This window comes from Oncorhynchus mykiss, chromosome Y, assembly GCF_013265735.2.
Source record: "Oncorhynchus mykiss isolate Arlee chromosome Y, USDA_OmykA_1.1, whole genome shotgun sequence".
In the NCBI taxonomy this organism is placed as follows: Eukaryota; Metazoa; Chordata; class Actinopteri; order Salmoniformes; family Salmonidae; genus Oncorhynchus; species Oncorhynchus mykiss.
In genome coordinates, this window is record NC_048593.1 from 16,423,708 (window position 1) to 16,432,392 (window position 8,685).

Here is an 8,685-nt window from a genome sequence, read left to right on the forward strand (position 1 = left end):
CCTCACACAAGCCTAAGATCACCATGCGCAATGCCAAGCGTCGGCTGGAGTGGTGTAAAGCTCGCCGCCATTGGAGTCTTGAGCAGTGGAAATGCATTCTCTGGAGTGATGAATCACGCTTCACCATCTGGAAGTCCGACGGATGAATATGGGTTTGGCAGATGCCAGGAAAACGCTACCTGCCCCAAAGCATATTGCTAACTGTAAAGTTTGGTGAAGGACAAATAATGGCCTGGGGCTGATTTTCATGGTTTGGGCTAGGCCCCTTAGTTCCAGTGCGGGGGAAAGCTTAACGCAACAGCATACAATGACATTCTAGACGATTCTGTGCTTCCAACTTTGTGGCAACAGTTTTGGGGAGGCACTTTTCTGTTTCAGCATGACAATGCCCCCGTGCGCAATGCGAGGTCCATACAGAAATGGTTTGTCGAGATTGGTGTGGAAAAACTTGACGGCCCTGCACATAGCCCTGACCTCAACCCCATCGAACACATTTGGGATGAATTAGAACGCCAACTGTGAGCCAGACCTAATCGCTCACATCAGTACCCAACCTCACTAATGTTCTTGTGACTGAATGGAAGCAAGTCCCCGCAGCAATGTTCCACGATCTAGTGTAAAGGCTGTTTTAGCAGCAAAGGGGGACCATTAATGCCCATGATTTTGGAATGAGATGTTCGACGAGCAGGTGTCGATATACTGTTGGTCATGTAGTGTATGTGTAATGGCCAACCAACGAACATGGAATTCAGGAAGGTCTCAGGGAACATACAGTATCTTTGCATGCAGTAGCTTGCATTAAGGAATATGTATAATGTTCTGTCTTATAAGTACTCAACTTCCAATCAGTAGCCACATCCCATACCAAACTCCAGGAAGAACATTCCAAGTGTTGCAGATAGAAATGTTTCATAGAAGGGTGGACATCACTATGTGGAGTACAAGAACAGTGTCCTTTCTAGTATACTGTAGGGCTTATTTTTATCAGCAAAATATTGTATTTTTCACTGTACACACTTGGATCACTGATAGGTAATGACATTCCTTAGGCTCCTACGGCTGTTGGTGTTTTTGCAAACAATGTATAGGGAGGGGTTCATCCAACCCTAAACACATGCAATTACTAGCCTAACATCAACATTGAACATGATTGCCTTAGCTGGCTGAGACTGATCATTGGTGCTTTTTAGCTCTTGTTTTGTACAAATCCTCATAATTTGAGATTTTTTTATTACGGTCTTGAAATGATATGCTGGACATTTTTATACCTGTGTATAATGCAGCAGCTCATTCAAATAAATGTATCAGCTGAATAAACAAAAATCACATATCATTATTCTGTACTTTGCTTTGTTTCAAATTGGATCAACTATAGCCCGAAAAACTATAGGTTTCTTGAAAAGAAAAGGTTTCTTGTAGTAAAGCAGTTTATTCTGGAACCAAGTGCTTAGTCTCCCTAGGCAGACATGTTGCCTCCCACAATGGAAACAATGTTTCAGTTTCCATAGAGATGTGTCACGAACCGGCTCAAAGCCCGTAACAAAGGGAGACAACGTGGAGATAAGGAGTAACAAAATATATTTATTAACTAAAGCAACTAAGGAAAATATACAATGATGTGTGTAATCAGTAATCAGTAGCGTAAGTGAGTGTTTTGCATGCATGAATGTGATAATGCAGGGTGTTGAAAGGTGCCAAAGCAAACAAACAAAAGGCCACCAAGAACCACAACACAATCTACAAAGGTGTCTGCATGGAGAGAGTCTCCTCCATGAATGTGGAAGAGGTCTATTTATCCTGGGAGACACCTGGCCCAGGTGTTTCCCATGAAGCTGACGACCCTCTCAACTCCGCCCACCGGCATCCTAATAAGGAAGGAAACAAGAACAAAGACAAAATACGGCAGACAGAGTGGGAGGGTCGTCACAGATGTAGAATCTTAATTTGAGCCAGGTTGCTACAGAAGGAAGATAATCCTGCAGCAACAGGGAATGTGAATTATTATGTGGAGTATAATTAAATGGGCATTTTTGTAGGGTTGATTTTAAAAAATTTACGGTAAAATCGAGTCTAAAAATGACAAACATCAGAAGCTTTTTTAAACCTCAAATACACTACAAGTTTTACATTTCCTGTTGTGCATGAAAGTTCTCGTAAAAAGTGTAACAGGGGGATCAAATGAAGATCCTATCTGTAAGCCTAGGATTTTCGAGTGTGAAACTGGATTTTCGAAACTGTTTTCTTGGAAATTCTAGGGATAATAAGGAGGCTTGCATCTTCTGACCATTGGCAATTTTAGCATTTAAATCTTGGTGTGGCAACAACAACAAAAATGGGGGATGCATGCCAGCAATGCCACTACACAACACAACACTAAACAATACATGAATTGCACAATAAAGGTGACAAACGGTGCCCACAAACTGTTAGATCCTACATAAAGCTGTCCCCAACAGCAGTCCCAACACCTTACCACTGCTACACCTGGCTATCAGCGGAACCTTGTCTGGCAGAAAAACTGTTAATTAAGCCTCATTTATTGCCTTTCAAAAAAACATTGCTGTTATGGCTTACTTGATTTGCCAAATGTGGTTTCTACTGACAATTGAGACGTACAAACTATGGCTTAAGGGAGCAACAAGCGGATAAGAGGCAATCCCTAATTTCGATTAAGACATTAATGAGCGAGCTAGGACGGACATAGTCAATATAACTATTTGTTCAGCACTTTTGAAATGTACAGCAACATAATTCAGAACATGGGCTGTTCTTACAGTGTTCTCCCTGTACACCAAGTCAGAACCGTATGACAAATAAAAGGGGCATATTTGATGATTACATTTCTCAAAAACAGGTTATTGGCTACATGTGCACCACCAAGTCAGAAGTGTAGGCGAAATTAAGAGGTGAAAATAGACCAAATTATTAGAGTGAGGCACATGGGCTACTAACAGCTTACTACACAACATACACTTAGTATTACTTTCTTAGCTACAGTATACATATCTCCCAGGCATATTACAGAATTTAAACAGCAGCATACAAGACATTTTTGGACTCAACTTGTTGTGCTGTGCTCACTTGAACAGGAAGGTGGCTTCAGGTCATAGCCTTAGAAAGAAGCCAGAGTTCCGGATTTACAATTCCAAGTTGGATGAACGTTCAAAGCTTATTTTCCCAGTTGTCTCGAACTCACAAAACAGTTGTTTTGAGCGCGGCACAAATCATGCTTCATTGACAGCATGGCCAATGTTGAATGTTTATCATTTTAAACTAGGAAAAGAGACCCTTAATCTAAGACTTGGGACCACTCAGCCACTCCACTGAATAGCAGTCTAATGATTGCTTTACAATGCTTGCAGCCACGGATTCCTTCCAAACCACTTATTGTTGAGTTTGCAACTTATGTAATATTCAATGGCCGATGAGCACCGATACGTTTTATCTATAATTTCTCTTCATATGACAAGCATTAAAACGGATTTGCCAGTAGATTGTTCGACTTGATTTATGATGATGACCACTAGCTAAGATTTTGAAAGTATGATGTTGTCAAAGCTACTGTAGATATCATGTGATTTTACATAATTTTATCTGTGGCCAATGACCTTGAGCCTTCTTGGATGGGCACTTCTAATGTCACTCTATGGCAGCACCAAAGGGGCTTGAATTTCCAAGCTCTACCCTTAGACTTGGTGGTGACGAAGTGTCCCCATGAGTGACAAAACACTGAGCCAATCACGGCACAAAGCTCTGTATTTTTGCTAGCCAGCAGCATATCACCCTGCATCCCAATGCTGGCTTGCTTCTGAAGCTAAGCAGGGTTGGTCCTGGTTGGTCCCTGGATGGGAGACCAGATGCTGCTGGAAGTGGTGTTGGAGGGCCAGAAGGAGGCACTCTTTCCTCTGGTCTAAAAAATATCTCAATGCCCCAGGGAAGTGATTGGGGACACTGCCCTGTGTAGGGTGCCGTCTTTCAAATGGGACGTTAAACGGGTGTCCTGACTCTCTCTGGTCATTAAAGATCCCATGGCACTTATCGTAAGAGTAGGGGTGTTAACCCTGGTGTCCTGGCTAAATTCCCAAGCTGTCCTTCATGCCATCATGGTCACCTAATCGAGCCTAATTCTCAGCTTAGAATTGGCTCATTCGTCCCCCTCCTCTCCCCTGTAACTATTCCCAAGGTCGTTGCTGTAAATGAGAACGTGTTCTCAGTCAACTTTCCTGGTAAAATGTTTTAAAAATTCTGCTGGCTTGCCCCACCACCACAGAAATCCCTGAGCGTGGAGCTGCCTTACTCAAGAAAACAAAAAAGGGACCATGTTTGTATGAGGCTTTATTAACTAAATTAAAAATATATTTTCTACATTGTTTGCGAACTGATATGTGACATCTATTAATGCCAAAATAGCATGCAAAACAGGCAGCCCCCCCCCAGCAAATAATGTTAATTATTTGCTAGAAATGTAGGGCTCAAAACAGGTAGGGCTCTGCCCCGAATGGAATGACGGGTTGCCACTGCTTGTGACCATAACGTACGTGTAGGTATGTACGGCAGGACCAAATCAGAGAGATAGGTAGGAGCAAGTCCATGTAATGCTTTGTAGGTTAGCAGTAAAACCTTGAAATCAGCCCTTGCCTTGACAGGAAGCCAGTGTAGAGAGGCTAGCACTGGAGTAATATGATCCAATTTTGGGGTTCAAGTCAAGTTTCTAGCAGCCGTTTTTAACACTAACTGAAGTTTATTTAGTTCTTTATACAGGTATGAGTATGAGTAGAGCATGGCAGTAGTCTAATATGTAAGTGACAGAAGCAAAGATTTGTTTTTCTGTATCATTTTGAGGAAAAAAGTTACATAGATTTTTGCAATGTTATGAAGATGGAAAAAAGCTGCCCTTGATATGTTCATCAAAAGAGAGATCAGTATCCAAGGTAACATATTTTTAAACTAGGTCCTTCATAGTTTTATTTGAGATGACTGTACAACCATCAAGATTAATTGTCAGATCAAACATCAGATCTTTTTGTTTCTTGGGACCTAGAACAAGCATTTCTGTTTTGTCCGAGTTTAAAAGTAAAACATTTGCCGCCATTCACTTCCTTATGTCTGAATCACAGGCTTCACCATGTTTCATCAAAATGTAGAGCTGTGTGTCGTCCGCATAGCAGTAAAAGTTGACATTGTGTTTCCGAATGACATCACGAAGAGGTAGAATATATAGTGAAAACAAAAAGGAAACCTCGACGAACACCGAAACGCACAATCGATTTGTCAGAGGACAAACCCTCCACAGAGACAAACTGAAATCTTTCCTACAGATAAGATCTAAACCAGGCCAGAACTTGTACATGTAGACCAGGCCTGGGCAAAGATCGGCCCGTAACCTGATTCAATACGGCTCAAGGAATCATGCTCAGATCACATAAAGAATTTGCAATAGTAAAGTTTTGAAAAACGTATTTGTCTCCTTTGTGTAATGATTTAACTCCCACCGCTTGTGGACATTTATTAATTAAAATTACTTTTTCAAAGATTTCAAAGAAAAATAAAGTAGACAGTGAATGCAGGGTGTTCCAGCAAGAGGTATCAGGGAAATCTGTGTGTCTTTTTGCACATCAGATGTACAGCCTTGTCAAAGCTTTCAAGGGAAAATTACTCCGCCTGACCCGCGAAGTAGAAGCCAACAATCTCACCCACCTTCCGACACTACTAGTCTGCTCCCTATCAGATGAGCAGTGGGAGAAGTATACATCGCTGCTGCATGCTTTGAACGGTGAGTTTTCCCGTCGTTTTGAGGATTTCAAAGTGTTGGAAAATGACATGCGGTTGGTTTCCTCTCCTTTCACCTTCAATGTGGATAAAGCTCACACTGACCTGCAATTTGAGCTTATCGATCTTCAGTCCGATGCAGTGATTGGAGAACTATTCAAAACAATGTCACTGACGAGGTTCTATGCATCTCTCGATGAACAAAACTTTCCAAAGATTAGGAGTCGTACTCAGATGTTTGTACTGTTTGGGTCAACAAGTCAAGACACAGATCATCTCTTACTGACTCTCACCTCTCAGCAAGCCTGTGCATAGCGACGTCAGAAACTATACCTGACTTCACTGCTCCAGTCAATGCCTATCAGAGACTTCACTCCTCACACTGATTGAGTTGTTTAAATGTAATGTTGAGCTCTCTCTCTTCTTGTGATTTTATGCATACCCGTTAACAAGAGTTCTGTCCGTGGTGCTGAATGCACAGTGTACTTTTCCCTCCGTGTAGTTCATTGCATGTTGAATAATGAAAATACCTACCAAGAGGAGAACATGGGTGTGGTTTATTTCTGTGCATGTTAAAAAAGTAAAATAAGTAGCATATCTGGATGTGATTTACAGTAGATATCTGTCAGAACAGTCATACACATGATTTATAATCCTGTAATATGATTCTGGCCCACATTGGCAAAAATATATTCTATATATTTAAAAGGCCATTTACCACCTTCACGAGTGCAGTCTCAGTGCTATGATGGGGTCTAAAATCAGACGGGAGTTTTTTGTATACATTATTTGTCTTCAGGAAGGCAGCTTTTTCTAATGTTTTTGAGAGGAATGGGAGATTCAATATAGGCCAATAGATTTTTACATTTTCCGGGTCACGGTTTGGCTTTTTCAGGAGAGGCTTTATTGCTGCCACTTTTAGTGAGTTTGGTACACATCCGGATAGGGAGCCATTTATTATGTTCAACATCGGAGGGCCAAGCACAGGAAGTAGCTATTTCAGTAGTTTAGGGTCCAGTAGGCAGCTGGAAGGTTTAGAGGCCATGACTATTTTCGTGAATGTGTCAAGAGATACGGGATTGAAAAGCAAGTGCCTCCATTGATCCTACGTCCTGGCAGTTCTGTGCACAGGACATCTGAGTTTTGGAGAAATACACAGATTCAAAGAGGAGTCCGTGATTTGCTTTCTAATGATTATTATCTTTTTGTTGAAGAAGTTCATGAATTCATCACTGCTGAAGTGAAGCCCATCCTCTCTTGGGGAATGCTGCTTTGTAGTTAGCTTTGCGACAGTATCAAAAATAAATGTAAGATTCATTTTATTATTAGGTTGGAAAAGTAGGCTGATCGTGCAGCAGTGAAGGCTCTTCGATATTGCACGGTACTTTCTTTCAAAGCTAGTTGGAAGACTTCCAGTTCTGTGCAGTGGTTTCCGTTCCAATTTTCTGGAAGCTTGCTTCAGGGCTCTGGTATTTTCTGTATACCAGGGAGCTAATTTATTGTGTAAATGTGTTTTGTTTTTAGAGGTGTGACTGCATTTAGGATATTACGCAAGGTTACATTTAGATCCTCGGTTAGGTGGTTAACTGATTTGTGTACTCTGACATTATTGGGTAGGTGGAGGGAGTCTGGAAGGGCATCTAGGGATCTTTGGGTTTTCTGAGAACTTCTAGCATGCATTTGACCCTTAGTTTGGGTCTGAGCAGATATTTTTTTGCAATTGGAAACGTAAAAAAAAAAAAAAATTAAATGGTGGTCCGATAGTCCAGGATTATGAGGAATGTAACGAGTTGGGAAGCAAGTTTAAGGAGTGAGTGTTTTAATAAACAATGAACACGAAACACAAACAATGCACTGACATGAAACAGAGTCAATAACACCTGAGGAAAGAGCCAAGGGGAGTGACAGATAAAGGGAAGATAATCAAGGAGGTTAGGGAGTCACGATGGTGACAGGTGTGTGGAATAATCAGCAGCCTGATGACCTAGAGGCCAGAGAGGGAGTATACGTGACAAGGAATAACATTTAGATCCACAATATTTATTCCATGGGACAAAACTAGATCCAGGGTATCAAATCAAAATCAAATCACATGTATTTGTCACATACACATGGTTAGCAGATGTTAATGGGAGTGTAGCGAAATACTTGTGCTTCTAGTTCCGACCATGCAGTAATATCTAACAAGTAATCTAACCTAACAATTCCATAACAACTACCTTATACACACAAGTGTAAAGGAATGAATATGAATATGTACATAAAAATATATGAATGAGTGATGGTACAGAACGGCATAGGCAAGATGCAGTAGATGGTATAGAGTACAGTATATACTGTATGTAGGGTGTGTAAACATTATATAAAGTGGCTAGTGATAAATTGATTACATCAATTTTTCCATTATTAAAGTGGCTAGAGTTGAGTCAGTATGTTGGTAGCAGCCACTCAATGTTAGTGATGGCTGTTTAACAGTCTGATGGCCTTGAGATAGAAGCTGTTTTTCATGACAGTGGCAATGCCAGCGGTAATGCGTAGGTACGGTCTAACAATTCTCCTCTTCGTCTGAGGAAGAGTAGTCAAGATCGGACCAAAATGCAGCGTAATACATGTCCATGTTAAATTTATTACAACTGAACACAAAATAACAAACGTGAAACAACGAAAACGGAAACAGTTCCGTATGGTGAAAACACAGACACAGAAAACAACTACCCACAAACACCAGGTGGGAACAGGCTACCTAAGTATGGTTCTCAATCAGAGACAACGATTGACAGCTGCCTCTGATTGGGAACCATACCAGGCCAAACACATAGAACTAAAACACACAGAACAAACATAGAATGCCCACCCCAACTCACGCCCTGACCAAACTAAAATAGAGACATAAAAAAGGAACTAAGGTCGTTGGAC